The sequence below is a fragment of the Columba livia genome, chromosome 2 (assembly GCF_036013475.1).
Source record: "Columba livia isolate bColLiv1 breed racing homer chromosome 2, bColLiv1.pat.W.v2, whole genome shotgun sequence".
Lineage (NCBI taxonomy): Eukaryota > Metazoa > Chordata > Aves > Columbiformes > Columbidae > Columba > Columba livia.
The window spans coordinates 24,904,918-24,926,313 of record NC_088603.1 but is presented as its reverse complement, the minus strand read 5'-3'; the positions used below and the strand labels follow the sequence as shown (position 1 = coordinate 24,926,313).

Sequence of the window (21,396 nt, the reverse complement as noted above, 5' to 3'; positions counted from 1 at the left end):
TGCCGGTACCAAAAAAGCTAGAAGCAGTGGAAAGGAGGAGAAAATACTGAAGGCACGTATTGATTATATTCAACGTGAGTGAGAACTTAGCTGTCTAATGCTATAATCCACAAATAAAAACAGGTTAAGAATCCAAGCAGAACATACTCATTGACTGCGATAAATAACCAAGTATAAATTGGTGTAAAGCATACTGCTACATCAAAGTTGTGAAAAATGTATATCATATGTTTTGCCTGATTTTCCACTAGAATTATCAGGCTTTTATGTCAAGATAAATTGCAATAAGCCAGAGTTTATTTTCCATACAATGATATATATAAATCACAGTTGTTTTTTTTTCTCCAGAAAACCAGCCCTTCTACTACTTCAATTAAATCCCAGTGTACTGTAAATAGGTCCCTTGTCACACATATGACAAAATGGAAAGAGACACTGAATAATTAACTTACTAACTAGTACAGACAGAAATGCGAGGAACCTTACCTTGTGTAGTTAGCATTGCCCTGTAGTTTTGATGAAGCTCGTGTTTGACTGAATCAGTGCCTAATCTTTTCAAGTAATTACTGTCTAGTGCCTGCCTGCTTCCAAGTACTTTTCATTCCTTAAAAATCTGTTGTTTACAACCATTTCCTTGCTCATTTTTTTTTGAGAACAAAAAGTGAAAGAATGGCTTTATTCCCTAGGTTAGGCCTAGATCACATGTACAAAGGAGAAGAGAGATTCTGCTACACTTTATTCAATATGATGTTACAAGAAAACAACAGTTACAGCTGACAAACCATTACATCTTTCATAATACAGACAAATTACAAGGTGTAACAAATAATGCAACATTTATTTTACCGTACTGCTTACTATGCTGTTCTTCTGAAGTATATATATATATATATATATATATTTAATTACATTAACATTGTTTTCATGTACCAGCCCTCCCCTTTTTATTTGTTAAAAAAAGAACACCTCTCAGTGCACCATACAAAAATCCACATGGAAGCTGGCAAGCAGGGATTTTGTATGCAGCACCATTGAAATGCATTTTGGGGGATGGGAATTATTAGTGCATCCTTTACTTTTAGATTTTTTGCTTATGTGAAAAATGCAAGGCAGTAACTTACAGTCACTCCACCTAGATGCTGGTAGGGGAAAGTATTGTTATGCTCCGTAATGCAACGTAATTCTGTTTATATGGGGTGTCTGCATTTTGCTCCCCAGTCTGTACAGCCAAAATGTGTTATATAACAAAGATTACAAACCAAATAAGATTCACAGATGAGTATTTTGTATATGAGCATACCAGAGCATTGACTACACATTTGGTTGTGTGCACTGACACAGAGCACACAGGGCTGGATGTCACCCACCAGCCTGCAGGGAATTTATTGTTCTGCCTTCTTTCCCCAGGGGGCTGAAGCACAGGACCCGTGTGGAGCAAAGAGAAAGTGAAGACCCTGGTGCCTCTGTCTGCTGCAGATGGAATTTTCAGTGTTGCATGTACTAACGACTTAGCCTAAACCGTGATTCTGATTACAAACAATAGTGAGAATTAAGAGGACCCAGCTGATCCGGGACACTGTACAGCCACATAGTGCTGGCATTATTGGAGTAACCTGACTGGTGCGGTGCTTGCTGGGTGTGGATTGGAGCTGATCTGAACCCAGCAGGAGAGAGGACCAAGCCATCTCCAGCTGGTTGATTTGCAAAGTCAGGTTCTGTGAACTTGAACTTGTAAGGAATCTCTGTATCCTCCAGACCATCTCTATCACCATCTTCCCTTCCCCTTCCCCATTCACTAATATTAGATCTCTGACAGAGTTAGAACATGCCCTCCCACCTTTATGTGCCTTCTACACCCGCTGCCCTGTGGCTGTTCCCCCTCCTCACAGCAAAGCCACATCCTCTCAGCATCATCAGGATGATCTGCTGGGGCTCAGCCAAGCGGCAGGAAAGTGAAAGTTGCAATGACTCTGAACAAGTCCCACAGTTTCTCAAGGACTGTGCCCTAGAGACTACTGGTCCCTTGAGCTCATTTTTTACAACTGACAGCATGAAACACAACATTCCTGGCATCTGCAGAACTTCTGAAAGGCCAGGCTACTTCTTCTTGTCCCTTTGAAGATTCTGTGGGGAACCAATTTGGGAGGGATGACAGAAGAAGAGAGCAACACTACTGATTTTTGCTGAAGCTGTCTCAAGAGCACTGGTGTGGTTTAAACAGTCCATTCTGCAACACTGAGAAGAGCTGTGGGGAAAACCCCACTCTTGCAAGATGCTGGAGAAGTGGACAAGCTGCCAGGGGTCCTAACTGATGGGCGTCAATCTGGCTAACCAGGCATGGAAAGGTTGTGCTGGAAGGAGAAAGAAGGAAATAAAGCTGTACTGTCAGTTCCCTGGACAAACGTGCTTCTACTTTCTCAAAAAAACCTGGATGGTTCCCAGCAGATTTGATGTTGCAGAAGGGTAATTTGCAGCGCTCATACGAATGGCACCAGCTTGCTGAGCCCAGGTCCCCCTGGTGCCAGGCGAGCATCCCCAGGGCCCAGCACCTCCACAGAGAGCTGCAAGCCCAAGTCACTGCAGGCAATCAGGGCGCCTGGGAGGCAGGTGCACAAGTAAGAGATCCTGGTCACTCCTTAATTGATCGGTAGCTGAGATAACCTCACCACTGCTGAAAATCAAGTTACTATTTAGGAACATACATATTTATCCACTTTCCTTGAGGCAATTGAGTTTGAAGATTTTTGGACCAACTTTATTTCAGTGGTTGCTTAAAAGTGGGAATGGGGCAGAGAAGATAACCTCACATGCATGTGTGTACACACACACACACAAACACATACATACCTTAAGCAAACACTGTACGTGAGTCACTTTGAATAGTAATGTGCTAGGCTTGTGGGAACAGTTGAGGAATTCCTCTCTATATTAAACCTTGTGATGTTTAGTTGAGCAGCATAATTGCTTGCCTCACAGTTTATGCTGCCAAGTAGATGCATCTATAAAACTACCCTTATATTCCTAATTGAAATATTTGTTACAGTTTCAAAAATTCTTCAGATTTTTGCAGCAAGTTTTTTTTTTTCTAAAAATAGCTAATTTTAATCATCAAACTGCACACGACTTAAGTAGCAAAGATAATGTATAAAAGACTTTTCTCTTACCAAAAAAAGAAACATGAAACCCAAACAAACCTAGTCTAAGGCAGTTTCAGTGTGTGATAAATTTGAAAGTTCAGTGGTCACTTTTCCCCCCTAATAAACACAGGGGAAAAGCTGTAGTAAGTTCTAAATAGGATTGTGACTGAAAGTGGCTTTCGGATGGCTTTTGCCAGATCCTGAAACACAGATGTCATTGGGGAAAGCTGTCTTTTAATGGCTGTGCAAATATTGAGAATATTTTCACAGTTCAGCTCTTTGAAAAAGTAGACTCGTACCCTAGTTCATTAAGAGGCCCTTCATAGCTACTTGCACATTCAAGGATTTGCCTTTTTTGGGGGTATTTTTTTTCTTTATTAAACACTGCTGGAGTTCAATAAGATGGCAGTAGCACAAATCCTTTCCCCTCCTTTTAAACACTGAAAACTGACCAAAGTGTTACCACACTTCTTAAAAATGTAATTCAATGCATCCAGCAAGCAAAGGATGTCAAATTTATGTGTAGAATAATATTGCCTAGCAAGCATTTCTGACCAAGCAGGACTGTAACTCAACAGTGGGTTTTGCACCGTATCTGCCCTCTCTGAATGCAAAGCATTGTATATGGTCAGGACAGTTTTATCACATCCCTGAACACAATGTTCTCCCCAACCAAAATGTAGCAGGGACTTCCTTTTCTAAAATCATACAACTTTGTTTTTTGCAAAGTTTGCATCTGAATGATTCGTTCAGAAAAACTATCTAAAGATACCTGGTAGTACCTTCCAATCAGCTCAGAATACATATGAAAAATAACTCAAAAGCTGCTTTGTTGTGGAACAGCAAACAGTTTGGGATAGCGAACATTCTCCACTTCGCTTTGTGTGTGGCAAAGTAATACAGCTAGCTTTAATGGCTTATCCAACAGAAGTTTTTCTGTACCTTAGTATCTGCCTTGAATTAAACAGAACCATTTCATCATCTCTGTTTTCAAGAAAACATTCCAAAAGGTAAATAGTGTGAGGAAAAACAAAGAGATGCTAGCCAAGACCCATAAAAGAAAGAAATATTCTTAAAGGGAAGAAAAAACATAAAGAATTCGTTGTATATGTCAGCTGCCTACATCTCATCATTTTTGCTTTGTCTTTCTCACAGGCCTATTTTGAAAACTGGCATGCTACATAGCCTAAGCAGAGTAACCAAATTCAGAGTATTGAAGTAAACATGCAATTATTGCCATGTTTTTAAAATGGATATGAGTGGTCTGAGGAGATAATGAAAAATGAAATAACCCAACAACACTCTGGGAATAATGGCAAGGTGCTGTAATTGTCAGCCGATCAGACAAGTTGGGCTTGCTCTGGCAGAAAGAGTCTTCCCATTGGTTGCAAAATATGCACAACTCTCAAAGAAAATACACAGTCCTTTATGCTGCCGTTGGCTTTTTTTTGTGAAGTCATTACTGAAGAAGGGTGAACACCAAATGTGTTGTCTTAATGTATTTAAGACATTGCTGGTGAAAGCATAAAAAACCTTACAAAGATGCAGCACTGCAGTGGAAAATCAAAATCAAACACAAAAGACTGAAAGAGTACATGCCATGTATCAGTAAGCAAAAGCTTAATCTTCACATAGTTCTCTGAAATCACAAGGTATCCAAATGCGTGCAAGGTTTTAAATAAATCGCAGGGAAACAAAAAAAAAAGGGGGGTCTTGCCAGCTTCAGTCTTCTTTTGAATGAAATCCACCATAGAGAAAGAAAGGAAACAGGCCGCAGTTCCTTCCTGGTATCGGCCTCCTCATTAGGTTTTTGTTTCCCTCCTCCAAACTGGTATATTTAATCCTGTAAGGAAACAGTACAAATTATTATAAGCCTCAGAACAAAGGACAGACTTTCAAAGCACTTTTAGAGCTGATATCTCAAGAAAATGAATTTAAAACACCAGTGTTTTCAGGATGGTTGCCTAAATGAGATATATTAATCCATATTCACATATCTCTGCCCCAAGTGCTAATCTTCAGAGGTGTCATCAGCACTCACATTCTCCATGGAAATTATAGACAGCCGTAAGTAGACAGTTGGCTCTTCTAAAGGTGGTCACACCCCATGAATGCAGAGGAAGGTTGCTAAATGCTGGCACAGCTTGAGGACTTTACAAGCTCTTTCTGCTCCCTTTCTCACAGAGTCCCTAGCTATCACCTTCACAGCAATACCTGCGACTGGTTTATGAAAAGGTCTCCTCAGCTTCGCTTCCCAAGAGTTATTTGAGGTGCCTTGGGGCACGTCACGAACATTTCTGCAAACATAACGAGGTTATGGAGCTCCTTGTTGTGCTATGTTTAGACATACTAACATTTATTTTGGTGACTATTAACAGGCAGATAACAAAAACCTTTTCTTTCATATACTGAACATAAACACTATATCAATAGCTTTGCTTACATTGTCTTTCACTCTGGTGATGATTCCTGTTTGTATAGGCTCAAATCAGCAAATGGGCTTGCAAGAAGGTACCATGGGGTTTTTGAGACTTACTTGAAACAGGAGGCAGGCTGAGAACATGGGAAGTATTACTTTAAAATTAGATATCACTTTAAAATGAAACATCCAACAACTGCAAGAAGAGCCAGGTGAAGGCTAAATGAAGGCTAGATGGACTGAAGCCATCAGAAGGATTTTATAATTAACATATTTAGCTCTTCATAAATGTCCAAGTAGAATTCTATGCCAGGGAATAAAGTGAGACTTTCTGAGAAATTCTGTAGTTGTCTGAAGTTCAAAATATATTTATTTTAAAAGGTTTTTTAAGACCAAGGATTGTAACTACAGACCTGTTACATTTTTTTTTTAAAGTTGCAGGAAGACAGTCAGCTATGGAGGAATTTCAGCACTTAAGAAAAAGAACACTGAAATATTCATTGAGCTTGGAACTGGTTTGTATTAGCATGTCCTAAAACTATTTAAATCAAACTGGATGCAGGTGCCAGTGAATCTAGTCTAGTCCTCATTTCAAAAGCAGGAGAAAACAAGGCATCAGTTTTGAACTGCCATTTCAAGCATAAAATTTTAATTGTGGTTTTCATCAAAACAGCCTAATCTCTACACAATATCTAACTTTCACAATTTCCAGGATTCGTGCTGTGGTTCTTGAGAGCTCTTTTTCTGTCCTTTAAGCACCAGAACACCTGAACTGGATTGACAAAAGCCTGTTCTTAATGATGCACAGCAGCATCTTGGGCCCTCTTGGAGCTTGGTCTACCACCTCTTCAAGTGCTGTTTGGGTTTTTTCCCTAAATACCTCCGGACTTTGCGTGGAATTTCTATTCCACATGAAAGTCCCACTTTGCCCAGGGTCCAGGGGCTTGGCTGAAGTGCCAATAAGTATAATTTTTTTTTTTTTTTTTTTTTTTTTTTTTTTTTCAAAAAATACATTAGAGTTGACCCCAGTTCACTTATCCTTCATAAGCTTAAGCAAAAAAGCAGTGTTTGGAACATGCAGAGATTCACAACTGCTCAGTGATGAAACACTGTGGACAATATTCCCCAAATTCCACATTTCCCTTCCTCCAAAAGCACTTTTTAGAGGTGACCTTTTTGGAGCCTCTTCCTTTTAAAAAAGCAGCTAGGCTCCCAAAGCTCCTTCCAATGTCGAGCTTGCATCTTCCCCTTCCACCCCACACACCACAGCTGTGGAAGGTTTGCAGTTTGGAAGTCACATCTGCCCAGGCCCAGAACAGCTGGCCTGATTTCAGGCTAAGCCCACACCGCTGGAGTTCAAGAGACTGGGATAAGCAGCAGGGTCATAAAGAACAGGTAACAAAATTAGGTGGATAAAAAGCCTCTGGATGGAGGCTTTTCCGGGAGTTACCAAATTGCTCAGACTTGAGAGTAACTGCAATTACAGTAATTACAAATCACTTTTCCTTTCTGTGAGTGGATCTCAGGACAATTTCTAAAGGAGGTGAGCATTACACTTCTCCCAGAGTTGTGCTACAATTTCCCAGTGATAATATTCCATTTTCTGACTTCTGGTTTGGCTCTGTAGGCAAAGCTGATGACACATTCTCTAGGGCAGAGCCTGAGCCTGTGAAATGGCAAATACCTTCATCAGAAGATTAGCACCTCTAGAATCGAGCCCTAGAATATTAAAAGCCTCCTTAGAAATTAACAACCTGACAGCTACTACCATTTAACACAGGGAAAAAAAAAAGCCCTTTGCATACTGGCAGATGCTGCCAGCACCAACGCAGAGCAAGGACAGAACACAGAGGACCAAGAAAGGATAGTGGAGGTTACCTAAATGTGTAAGAGAGATTGCAAAGTTTTTTGCTGAACCCCATTTGTTTTCTTACTCTGGCTCAGTATAAGGCAGCTGGCAGTTTTATGATCACAACTCCATCAGCTCCAGCTTTGCTGGGTCCCACTGTACTGGAACTGGGGTAACTTGTTTCCTCTGAAGCCAAGAGCCTGTGTAACCATCTGGTGGGCAACACCACCTCTCACCTTCTGCAAAGGCTCAAGATTTAGGCTAGATCTAGCAGCAAACTCACTGGAAAATAAGATGATGTGATGACACATTTCCCCAGTGGTTCTGGCTGAGGAACACTAGCAGACATCGTGCAGCTGGAACCAGGGAAGGGCTGGTGGTCACAATCTCCCTGAAGATGTGTCGAAATGCACAGCCTGCCTGGGTCAAGGAGCAGCCTGCATGACGGCAGGGTGTTCTGAGGCTGAACCCTTGCTTTGGCTGCTGAGACAATTCCACTGTGTATAAAATCCTTGCGCTATCTTTGATACAGCAGACAAGTCTGGTGATTAGGAGTATATACACAGGGAACATGTGACATTTGCATCTGAATCCCTAATTCTCTGAATGTTTATTGTCAATTCAAAGCAAGTCAACAGGTGAAATCCCTTCCCTCATCCTCAGACTTCCCCTGCGGAGTGCCAGCCCTCTCCCTGGCAATGGAGAATGGAGGGCAACCCATCCTGAAGCAGAGGAAGAATGTGAACACTTTTATCACTTCTCAGAGGAGCCCTGTAATTGCTGTGCTGTGGGACTGGAGACGCCTTCTCTTTGCTTTTGTTTTGTTTAAGGTGAGCCTCACACCAAATAGACACCTCCCCTAAACTGGAAGAAGAGGAGAGTGCCTCTTTGTCCTCAGCAGGATACCCGCAATAAAACAAAAAGGAAATTTTAGATTGGAGTGAACCAATCTTTTTATAAAAAAGCATTGTTTCTTCTGTGGGGCTCTTGAACTCAAACATCAGTTGTTCACACAACCAGGACCTGAGGCAGGGCCCTCCACACAGTGCTGCTGTTCAGTTCTCAGATGGCTCAATATTCCACGTTTGCATTTTTTTAGGATATATTTTAGAAATATCCTTGCTTAGAATTTAATACATTTTCCGGATCATACAAATCAAAGTTTTGCCTGGTGACTTGGCAGGTTGTGTTTATGGCCTCTGGTCACAGCTTTGCTTAGAAAAGCGTAAATTGTTAAATGGAATATTTACAACTTCTGATTTCCCAAGAACAAAATGGGGTTATTTCAGATCTCCTTAAGAAACAACAACAACCAACCAAAAATAAACAAACAAAACCCACCACAAACAAAAAAAAAACACCCACAAAACAACAAAAAAACTCCACACAACAACAAAAACTGAAATGTAACAGACTGCCTTAGAAATGAACTTGTGTTTTTTTCATCACACATCTGGTTACTTTTGGTTTTCATGACATCTCTACCAAACTTAGCAGAAGATTATAAGCAAGTTAATGATGCGCCTGAAGTATCAAGTGACCTAAATCAAATAACTCAATTGTATGTTTGTTATCTAGAGAAATCATCTGCTGCATACATCCTGTTTGTTCCAGATCCCAAATGGGATAAAATAAGGTGTTAACCCACCTTAAAACCAGCAGACGCCAACTTCAGTATGCAGTAGCTGATGTTGTAACCATGGTTCTAGAAAGGGATACTGAAGCTTGTAATTTAAACATTAATCACGCTCTCAGACATGAGGCAGAGGAGTGTGACTAAATCCCAAATATTTTTCTTAATTTTAATTAGTAAAAGAATGTCCTTTCCTGTAAAAATGCAAATCACCAATCCACTACACACTCCATTTGGCAGCACCAGCATCCTTCTCTAGGTGCTTTTAATTTTTGTATAAATTATCACAGAGGGAGGAGCTGTGCTCCTACAGAGTCCTTAGCATGCAAAGCACACTCAGAGTGCAGGTCTATTTATGCTGCAGCTGATTTAGCATTATTATAAGAGTATTCATTCTACAACACCAGATTTAAAATAAAAATGTGAGCTGACAACTGGAGATACTGTATCCTCTATAAACTGAAACACGACGGTATTTAAGATCATCAACAATATATTCTTCCTGCTTCTGCCTCCACCAGAGAGGCACACACCACAGATACTGTTCAGCCCCTCTAAAAAAGAATATTATTAACAGGTGAATTTTTTCCCCACACCTTTTATTCCTACCTTTGTTAGAGAGCTCATTTTAAAAAGCCAACCAAACATTATCAATACTGTTTGCACTCGGATAATATCTATATGCAACTCGTTGCTATAAATATTAATTAATTGGATCACCAATACCCATAATGCAACTTTATTCTGACCTACATGCCCTATGAACTAGATATTTTTTGGATTCAATTTTCTTAAAACCAACTGTCAGCATCATGTGATGGAAGAGATGAAAAATGAAAATGAGCGTTCCCACTGTGCAGGTGAGTGACCTGTGGGAGACAGCTCTGCCTGCCAGGATTTTTACACGTACCATCAGACACAGACCAATTGATTAGATCATCTTATACCCGCCACCAACTAGGCTCAAGAGACTAATTAGAGAGAGTACTGCCTGCGCAGGCACCCCATTGACACCTAATTTGCTCAGCCAAAGCCTTTGGGGAGAATGTATTATCTCTGCAGCTGCACTTCATGCATTTCTGATTTCAGGCATAAGCAAGGAGTACTTCTTCACTCTTTTGACCAAACTGAGTATATAAGCCCTTAAGTGCTAAATACAAGCAGACAAATTAAATCTGGCCAGCCTTCCATAAATTCTTTTTCCCTTTCAAGTATATATATACACATAAAATACATATATACATGCATACACTTATTTTATATCGGTGTCTATATGTGCACAAATGCAAACAGAAAAATAATGTGCATGTATGAGTCTGAATGCGTGTGGCAAGTACAGGTACATAAAGACAGTCTTATAAGCATATGCTTTAAAATACAGAATTGCCACACTGTAGAGAGCGCTGTCCTTTGCAGGGAAGTTTTACTTCCATGAGATTTAAAATAAATGCAATTGTTCAAATATATGAAAAATAAATGATCTGCAGTATTGTTAGCTCAGGCTCTGAATAACCTCACAGACAGAGCTCAGTTGACTGCTGCCTATAAATTTGCTTGGCATATCTTCAGAGGTGTTAGTTCAAAGATTATTTCGGTATACAGCCTGGCTTTGCTGAAAGCTTTTCTTCGATGGACTATACCTTGTTTGTGGTTTCCCAAGAAATACTGTTCACTAAGGCTATATATAAGATTACTAAAACTGCTTTCTGCTGGGCTTTAGTTTTAGCTAGTTATCCATGCCCCAAAACACACAGGAGAGGCAAGACGTAAGGCCGTCATTAAAATTTATTTGAAAAAAAGAAAAAGACACTAAAAGAACTATGATGTTTTTAAAAACTGAGAAGGGTTTGAAGAAAATATTTTCTGCTATAGGCTGGTATGTGATTGCTGAATTCGAATACCTTGTAACACACAGGAAAATGGTGGGTTTGCATCACTTCTAAATAGCACTGAAACAAAATATCTTCTCTGTGATGTGTCTACATATCAACTCTCAGGAGCTGGATGAAGCCGAATTATTACAATTTAATTTCAGCTTGTGTCACATCCCTTGTTGCCATGGTCGGTTCACAATGTCAACTTGGAATCCTGCGCCACTATAACCAAAGAATTAAAGAAGCCTTAGCAAAATACACACAAATTATCTGTGTGGCCAAAACATCAGATGTCACCTCCTTTGCCAAGTACACTATGAATGCGACTTCCAATCTTGTTGCTAGGATGGGGCATAACTTAATAAAGACTGAACATCCTCACCTTCCTCCCCTCACGTGGGCCTCATCTTTTCCAGTTCACTTTACATTTCTTTAGCAATATTTAATCTAATTTAGTGTTTTAATGACACGTCTGGATTATCTTGGTGACTGTTGGCTGTTATTCTTTCACAGATGCAGCATGGTACAGGATACTTACACATTATAATAACTGCTACTATCAGTCATTAAAATTAAACCACATTTGAAAAATAAGTAACAAAGGTTTACTGATTTTTTTTTTTTTTCCTGCTCTTTTCTCCTGTGTCTTAGTTACTGCACTGGTATTCTTATATACACTGGCTATGTCTTCAGTGACAAAAATGGCTGCATATTCTTCTCCACAGTTCTGATGTATGAATCGTAATACAGACTGCATATGGACGTGTTCCTGTTTTAAGAATTTAACTTCACAGAAAGGGATTTGCGTCTGGGAAGTGACTGCAGTTTCAGGGTGGGTGAGAGGGGATGACTCTAGAAGAAGTGAGCACTAGACAGGGACTATAAACTAGTCAGAAAGAAAAATAAACCAAACACATTTGAATAGTAACACAATTATAAACTAAACAATTTTATGAATATATGTAGATCAAGTGACACAACCTGTGGTACAGCGGATATGGGGCTGGAAAGTAGTAACCAAAATTTTGGATTTGCTAGTGAATGTGACCATGAGCAAGTCACTTTATCCCCCTGTAACCTCTGTTTTGTAACAAGGGCGCTGTTTTATATCCCAGCTTCTGGGTTTAGTATGTCTCCCAAAATGAGTGCCCAATTTTAGCTGTAGCCACCAATAGTTCAAATTGCATAAATGCAGTTAAATTTAACAAAAATTTAATATTAAAACAGCTGCAAACTTTGGAAGTTGAAACCCTTACTTGGACTGTGAGTTTTCTAAATTGTACCTTTATGAACAGTAAGTGTCCAGAATGAAAGTCCTACAACACCTAGGACTTTGTAAACATGCATTCAACAGTCTGTTTTGGGAGGCTGATTCTGAAGAGCCAAGACTTAAATTATACACCAGTTGCGAAGTAGCGTATATGCATATCAATAATTGCAAACCAATCATGCATACATTACAAACAGGTTTCTTCAAAATATTGTAATGAATTCCTTCACAGTGTGTCTTGTTAGGGGAAAAAAAAAAAAAAAGGAATACAAGTCCTCATCCTCATTGTAATATATTTTATTCACAATATTCACTTCCAGTGATATTTGATAACATGAATAGTTTCAGTGTTGATTTGTAGGTATACCTTTAACTTTAGAATGGCTGTGGTAACTTCCAAATTAGTTTTCTCTGAGCCTTTCAGGAAAAATTCTTTCCTACCCTAGCTGCCCACAGCTGAAGTTTTTTTCTTTGAGTTGAGAACAAAGTCCACAAAGCCTTTTACAATTACCATTTGAATAAGGCTTCACATGAAAAATGGCCAGGACTGAATCTACTACATGTCTTCTAGTTTTTGAAAATAAAGCACAGCCCACTGAGAGGGAGCTCTGGGAAAGCTAATACTTCAGACGAAGATACTACAAAAATAGCAGTGTTATTGAGCTCAATATAGTTTGCAAGCAAAGCCACAGAAACCTTATTAAAAACAAAAAAGCAAGCTGAGGATTTTGGTACACATTGAGACCAGAAAAATATTAGTGCTACTTGTTTGCAAGAACATGCTTCTCAAACCTGACAAACAGCCAAATCCCTACAGCTTCTTACACCCTCCTGGTTTGTTTTTCCTTTTCCAAAGGCTTTAGGATGCAGTATATTATTTATCTTTTTAATAGCTTAAAGATTTGTCTCCTCTGAAACTGAAGCCATATAAAGGCATAAATTTTCACTTGTGATTATATCGCTAGAAAAACTGAAGGATACAACTCAAAGATTTTCTAGATTCCAACATGCAAGAAACCCAAAGAAGCCCTCCCCCTTTTTTTTTTCATTTTTTTCCCGATTAATGTAACATGTCTAAATTGCTATGTTTCTCACCCTGATAACTTGCATAAAAGCATGCCAAAGAGGAACTGACTGAATGTGAAGTGGAGAAATGCTGTATTCCTGGATCTATAGTGAGAAAAGCTAAATCTACAATTTTTTGCCAGTGTTGGACACAATGGGATCATTATCTCAGCTGTAGTACCAGCCCTCTACTCTGAAACAGATAAGTAAATGCTATGCTTGAACAAAATTTGTATGTAGTTTAATTAAAACATCTGAAAGAATTAAAAATAAAAATACAAAGGAGCCTATTAATCATGGTTGCATAGAACTCAGAAAAGGAAATACCTGTTGGAAGATGATATACAGCCACTAATGCTCTGTTTAACAGGTTTATTACTGGTTTGAACCCCTCTCTGCAGAAAATGAGCACCGGGAAGAGCTGGTAAGAGTTCTCCTCAATGCACTCTCTTGCTAAACCAAACAGCCAAGGGACTGGAGATTCAACCATGAGCAATGGGTGCCAGTGAGTTGAGCTGTGGTTCCCTGCCACCACGTCTTGTCTTGGTGGCAGAGCCAGCTTCAGAAGTTCTCACTGCCTGCAAACCTCACTCCTTCTTCCTACCCTACAACGTGTACCCTGTCACAGTTTTATCAAACTGTGGGACTTCCTGCACACTGGGTCATTAAAAGTATCAGAAGTGGGATTATTTTTAATGTAGATCTCAGTGATCCAGTTTCTAGCAAATTTGTAAGTAGTTGCACCAGCACAACTAATGGGATTGGAAACTGGTGAGGGAGCAAGAAGGACCTGCCTGAGTATGGCTAGGCAGAAATTTATCAGGCTGGTTTTGCCTGCAAAGACAAAAAAGTGGAATTACACCCTTATTTTTCATCAACAGCAGTTCCCCAGTTCATTACTCATAACAAAGCTTCACTTTCTAATGTCTGAAGCCACTTCCCAACTCACAAATGTCTAATTATTTTCAGGTATCCAGAAACACAGTGAAATCTGCCTTAGCTGGCCACTTAGCAGAGCAGACAGAAGTTGCTGCATAATGGCCTACTAATTAAAAAGGAAGAAAAACCATACTCAAAAGATCTGGGAATACCCATAAGGTTGCCTAATAAGGATAATCTCCTGTACATGTTTCAAGGGAGCAGCAAACAAGAGATGGCTGAGAGCCCATGCCTCTGACTGAAAGTGCCTTGGATTTTTTTGGTTAGTTTTCATTTTTGAGCAATAAGAATATGTTGGCCTGCCAACATGTCAAGGAAATGTTTAACAGTTTCTGAAGCTTCAAGTCATATTTAACCAGAGTTCAGAGACTTTAGAAGGGATATAATCTGACTCTTTACAGGTCTGTATCTAGCTTTGAATGAAGAACACCACCCTAGAGTTCAGGCAGAGCAGATCAACTCTACCCCAATACAAATATCATTAATGAAACTTATTGACTACCAGTCTCGGGACTGATAGTCACTGTTATTTACCAGTACTATTTATCGACTCAAACCTAAGCATATTTTCCTATCTGAAGCACAACAACTGACCAACTCAAAAGCCAAATGAAATGATGTACCTGGACACCTCCTTCCTCTCTCCCCCATCTAACACAACAACTTAATAAATTCAGAGAACTTATTTGGAAATTTATTCCTGTTCTTCCCTGTCAAGGTTTTTATTCCCAAAGCAAAGTCTGCTGGAGAAAATGACACATGATAGACTAAATGCCTACCAGATGACTCATTAGCATTCACCTCCTCCCAAAAATTATGCACTGCCTCATGCAAAGATTAAAGTATCCACAGGTACTTAAAACCAGGACATTCTGTATACATATGATTGTTAATATTACCTAAATTAGTTCCTGAGAGATAAGGGTTCTTGGAACACATTTAATTCTTCTAGTGTAATCAGTGCAAAGTAGCTGTGGGATAGTCTTGAGATGGGTGTGGGACATTGTGCTAGTTGGCTTACAGAAACAAAGATTCCTCGGAACTCCCTCCAACCAACAACAACTCCAGCCAACAACACTATAAACTACCTTAGTCCCCATAGATGAATGCTAAACACTGAGAAAACAAAGTGTGAATGTTTATCATTACTAAAATCATTGTAGTAGGCTTAAGTCTGTTAGTTCTTCTATGGAGAAGAGACAATGAATGTTCAGATAGCAAAGGAAGAAAAAAAGGGATGGGTAAACTAAGAAGAAAAAAAATGCATTTCTCACCTGTATTTTTATTTTTGTTAGTGTTTTTCCAAGATTCTTTTTTTGACAAAGGATAGCACTTTTCAAACCAGCAAGCAATTCTTAATTAATTTGGAATGTGGAGTTATGAATGCCTTTGTTTTAGCTTGACAGAACAGACATCATTGCAGTCGCATTCTGGATAGCAAAGATCCTTCTAGCTAAGCACCATCTGGTTATACATTCTATTTGCTGCTGTGACTTTTCAGAGGCTGAGCAGCATCATGCCAAAGTGGTCATGTCAATTAAAATACATTTTTCACGACAGCACTGCAACCCTTAAGCACACATAAAATTAGACAGAATGCAGACCTCACATGCTGAATCAGAAGGATCTTTCCCACAATTATAGTATATGAATTAATGGCAAGTTTAAGTAATAGCTGTATTTAAATTTCAGAATATATTTCCAAATACCATTGTGTCCAAAGCTCTAAGCTATGTGTCCACCCACACCATGAATGCCACACAATGGTATTGACAGAGAGATCAGTAACTCTTTGGAGTTGACCTTTTCAAGTCTGAGTTGTTTCCCAGCCCAGCAGTTCTGAAGACTGGAACGGAGCAGGGGAGAAAAACGTCCCAGTTCAGGAAATGCAATGGTGTCTATATGGAATACTGGTTGCCTCCATTCTCATTCCATGTGGGCTCTGCTGGTACTTACCTATACAGCTCCCATTCGGGATTCCTGCTGAAAATCTATGACATTAGGAATAGTTACTGGCAGCTTTAGGCCAGCTGCATTTTTCCCTGCCAGTTCCATTTTTACATACAAACCCATATGGAGCACTGTGAAACAGAAATATTTCCACAGTGTGGTCTCTGTGGCGTTGAATGGAAAAAATGTTCCAGAATTGGCACCTCTACAGAGCATCACTACAGCAATGAGGATACCCTATCTAGCATATAAAGAGATCACAAAGCAGCTCAGTTATTTTATTTCTCAGAGTTCCTACTCTGGCTGTGGCAAGAACCTTTTCCACATGTATGACTAAGATGTTGAAATATAATGCATGGTTTGGGAAATCCAACATGAGCTACTTCCCCTAGACACAGCTTTTAGAAACTGTGCAGCATCCATACCCTTTGAACATGAGGCCTCCTTCAGATATTACAGAGGCTTCCCCTTCACTCCTACTTGTTTTTTGAAAGACTTGAATTTTTTTAAAAAGCAGTTTCACACACTTGAGAGGCTTCATACATGTGGCAGAAATAGTAAATGTCAAATCAGGTGCAACATACCAGGCATTTTGTGGTATGCAAAGGCAGGGATCATGGTAAGAAGGAGTACTAAAAGCTTTTCTTTCACTGCCATAAGCATCAGTTTTCTTGTAACTGCAAGAAATACTTAATCTTTTTTTTTGAAGCTCCATTATAAATGTAAGGTTTTGCATGGCTCATTTAAATAGTTTAAATGACACAAGGTTAAGAACAGGAAAGCCTTTCACCAAAGGTGGTTAGTCCTTTTCAAAGATTTCGTATTATTTGAAGCTTACTTTCACTGCATTCTTTTACCTTGTCTGCTTCTCAGTGGGTGTAAGTTAATTAAATAGGATTTCGACCCTTTAACCTTCCATATAAACTGCATCTTTACCTAACTCTATTTAAATAAATCAGATAAAAAACAATCATGTAGCAGAATATGTATTTTTACAGCTGTGGAAAAAACAAACATGTCTATTAAGCTTATTTGTAAGTACTTAGTAGTCAAAGCAACAGCCAAGACTCATGGATGATTTTAATTAAAATAAATCTGGGTGGGCACATAAATTCATTTACGATGGTTTTTCTCAAACTGAACCTCCTCAAGCGTTACTGAACAGCACTACACTACAGTAAGCCCTCATTTGTTCATGGAGACTGAAGTCCAATCCACCTGATTAGCTTATATTCGTTTTATGAGTCATGTGAAGTGTAGTTAGTCTCTATGAAAAATATCAAAGGCAGAAAACTGTTACAGAACAGGAGAGAAAGAAAGAGATGAACAGATGGGTAGATAATAACAACACAGAATGATACCCAGCATTTATATAACAGACATGTTCTGGATCTAATTTTCAAAAGAAGTTGAAATAGATGCACCACGAGAACACTGTGTTGCTCTCTGAACCGGTGTGACTATAAACACCACCTATTATCTCAGATTATGAGACCCTTCCAAAAAATGATAGCCTTCTTTAAATTTAATAGAATCATAGAATGCCCTGAGTTAGAAGGGACCCACAAGTATCATCGAGTCCAACTCCTATTTAATCCAGAGATAAAGTATAATTTAGATATGAAGGATGATAACAGTTATGTATGAAGAAGTGAGTATCTAGGTCGCAAAGAGCAAGCAAAGGCTGAAGCTGCCCCTCAGCGCCCCAGTGATGTGGTCAGGTCTCCGCAGAGGCAGCGACAAAGATGCCGCTGCTGGAGCCTGAGCACTGATCACACCTTTCACCCCCATCAGGGACTTCACAAATTAAGTTCATTATGGAATGAAATCCTTCCAAAACATAGGCCTTTGGTTTGATATATTAATAGTGATACTATATAACCACCTTACTGGTGCATTATGTTCTGATTTTGCCGCCATTTGGGGATAAATACACACATATTCAAGAGCATGCGATTTTGAGCATCGATTGGGACGTGTGTGCCCATTTCCTAACACTGCTCTCAAAACGTCATCGCTGAACCAACAGCAGAAAGACGACAGTAACAGCCATGTCATGCACAAGCAGAGAGGGACGGGCAGCGGTAGGGAGGCAGACCTGCCCCAACTCTGCTCTTCTGAGGTACAACTGATCTCCTTACTACAAGTGCCTGGGGTTTTTTAATGGCATCACACATCATGCTTTGTCCACCTTTGTGAAATGACATAAGACCAGGGTTGTTTTCATGCACAGGGTGTGATAACAAAGATCAATAGGAATAAACTCATCCATTTTTCACACTGCTCGGAAGTGGCTTATATACTCTAAACAATGAGGTTTCTCTGACCCCCTTCACTATCCCTGAAACAAAGGTTTCTAAACTAAGGTTTAGCAGTCAAGCGTGCCTAACATTAAAAAACAATTTTAAATAAAGTGATAAAAAAGGCACTGGAAATTCTTGAAATTATAATAAATAGTTTAAAGGCATGTCAACAGCCTGTAACTCTCCCTCCTCAGAACATTTTTATCCTTACAAGTAATAACCAACAATAACAGTACTGTAAACTCCGAGAGAGATGCATACTTTGTGCTTTGAAAGGTCTTTGCATAGAGTTATTTTAATTATTTTCCTTATATAGTAAGTAGAGGATGAAAAAGAGATTTCTGAAATAAGAAATGTTATTGTTAACTCACTAATCACAGCTGAGGGACTTAGGGGCAGTCTGGTTTCTGAAATATCTTTAAGCTTATTTTACAGAATTGACTAAGTTGGTGGTATCCGTGTCACATGGATTTCAATGCAAGGCACCAAAACTTCTTTTATGAAGAAGTACAATAGACAACACTGGATGCTGAAATCATATCCTGGAAAATTTTAGAACACTAATATTTGAAACAGAGGATTTTTATTAATTTAAAGAAGTTAATTTTTCATTTGTAATTGCATATTTATGAAGTGATTGAGTTTAGAGTTGATGTATAACATACACGCTACGTTATTTATTTCTTAAACATAAAATACATATCCCCACTGTTTTGAGAAACTACTGACCCTTAAGAGTTAAAAAGGGCTTGATTTCTCTCCTTTGGTTCTGGGGGCCCCACAGTGAGAGGCTTATGAGCTTCCCTGTTTTGCTTCTTGACATTGAACACGCTTATGGCTTGAGACCAAGGGAGTAGCCGGGGCCAACTCGGGTGTTAACACACAGGTAGAGCTGCCGAGGGGACCTCGGGGAAAAGCCGAGACGACAGCCGAGGAGTCCAGCACCGCAGAGCAGACCAGGAGGGCAGTCTGCAGCCAAAGCCGGGCAACCACACAGCTACAAAATACGAGGCTGTGCAGCAGAAGCTGCTATAATATGGCAATAGACTCTTACCCTCCAGGCCCATATGTCATCACACCAAGCCGAGCTGAAGCTGCCAGCTGAAATGGGCAATTTCACATGAACTTGGCAGGGTGACTGCAACACAGAGCTTGTTTTCCACCGGTGCCACCCACTCTGCTAATCCAACACTGCCTCCTCATTTGCTTTTAAATAAAAATGAACGCAGCAGATGGGAGGGGAAAATGTTCCCAGCAGTTAAGCCTGCATGTGAGTGAGGCTCTTTGCTTTCCACATAAATTGTGCAAACTAGCTCTAAATGCAATGTCAAGTGATTAATAGTGGTTAAATGAGAAAGCCAGGATTTGCCATGTTCTCAGTCATTCAATCTTTGACCAGGACAGGCAGGCAAACAAAACAGACAGAAGGATAACATGTTGAAAGAGAAATAACCAAGTTTCATAACATTTAACTTTGATAAGGAGAGGGATGGATCCTCTTCCCATGCTTGCAAATACCTTTTTCTTTTTCCTTTTTTCTTTATTTGAGGGAAGAGGGAAGGGAATAAGGGGAGGTTAAGCACTAGAACAACATTAAAAATACCTTTCAAGTCAAACACCCAGTAATCAGGACAGGTACTATTGAGCATAATCCTACAGCTGACTCGTTTTTGACAAGGAGGGGAGAACGGGCTGAAGCACCGGGTTAGGGAACAGGGACGTGACTGTCAGGAAAAGGGGCAGAAGGAGACACGGAGAGGCAGAGGGCAGACAGCAAAGAGCTTACAGCCAGGAGGCTGCACATCTTCTCAGCAGCGGCAGGAGGACCTATTATTCCTGGGTCACACAACATTATCTCCTGTCCAACAAACAGCAGGTAAGCTTGTTTGCACAGTGCACCGTGTTTTCTCTTGTGTCAGCCTGACACAGAGGATAATCACCTCCTACTGCTACCTACGGGCCTCACGCTGCGGGTTGAAAGGTACAAATCCCACTGACAACACATCTTGATGAAGGTCAAAGAAGGCATCGGTATGATTCCACACACTGAAACTATTTTCTTTCACTTCCTCAGTTTCTGAAAATACAGGGAATTACAACTTTTGAAAGGAGTTAAAAATGCTTGTGCAATATTGCATCTAATCCCTTCTACATCTGCAGTAGTCTTTAACACGTGATCATTTTCTTGTCCCACATGAGAACCTTGCCACATTCACTGCTCAAATTATAGGCTGGTTTTGTAAGACAAAGAGTTTTATTGAAAATAAGACCCTTGACTCTTTTTTGTGGAAGTTGGAAGGACTGAAGTAAGTTGAGCAGGAGACGAGAAAAAGTAATAAAGTTTCAGTAGCTGAATGCCTAGAAAGTTGCATATGAGTCTTGCTTCTGCCATAGTTCCTACAAGATGCTGGAAAAGCCTTATCAGAGCTCCTACGTGATGCTAGGAAAGTTTTATTAACTTTTTTTTTTTTTTTTTGTCTCTAACAGGAATTTACTTTGCAAGTCTCATTTTCTGTATAATCCAAGATGGTCCCTGGCTTGAGATGCTGATACACTGAGCATTCACTGCTCTAACTGAGGTCAGTGCAAAATGAAATCCAACCTGAGCACATTACGCACTAAAAGATGCTAGAAGCTCTAAGAAATCACACAAGAAGAACTGACTTATTTTTAACAATTGCCCTTTTAATACCTGTGCTTCGGCTCCTAGTGAGTAAAATGGACACCTCCATACCACTTCCAGTGACGAGTGGTGTTCTTCAGGTTGGGACCATCACCTTTAACATCTTTTTTGGTGACATGGCCAGCGGGACTGAGTGCACCCTCAGCAAGTTTACTGAGGGAAGAGATGCCATCCACAGGGACCTTGACAGGTTTGAGAAGTGGGCCTGTGCAAATCTCATGAAGTTCAACACGGTCAAGTGCACGGTCCCACACATGGGTCAAGGCAATCCCAA

General features: G+C 39.8%; 1 protein-coding gene across 3 annotated transcripts in view; it reads right to left on the bottom strand.

Moving 5' to 3' along the window:
- Nucleotides 1–719: 719 nt before the first annotated feature.
- CDK14 (cyclin dependent kinase 14) overlaps nt 720–21,396 on the bottom strand; it is a 319,525-nt gene continuing 298,848 nt past the window's right edge. For all 3 annotated transcript variants that reach the window (XM_013367818.3, XM_021290955.2, XM_021290954.2), the window contains one exon: nt 720–4,980. The gene's annotated coding sequence lies outside the window, so the exon portion shown is untranslated. The remainder of the gene's footprint in view (nt 4,981–21,396) is intronic.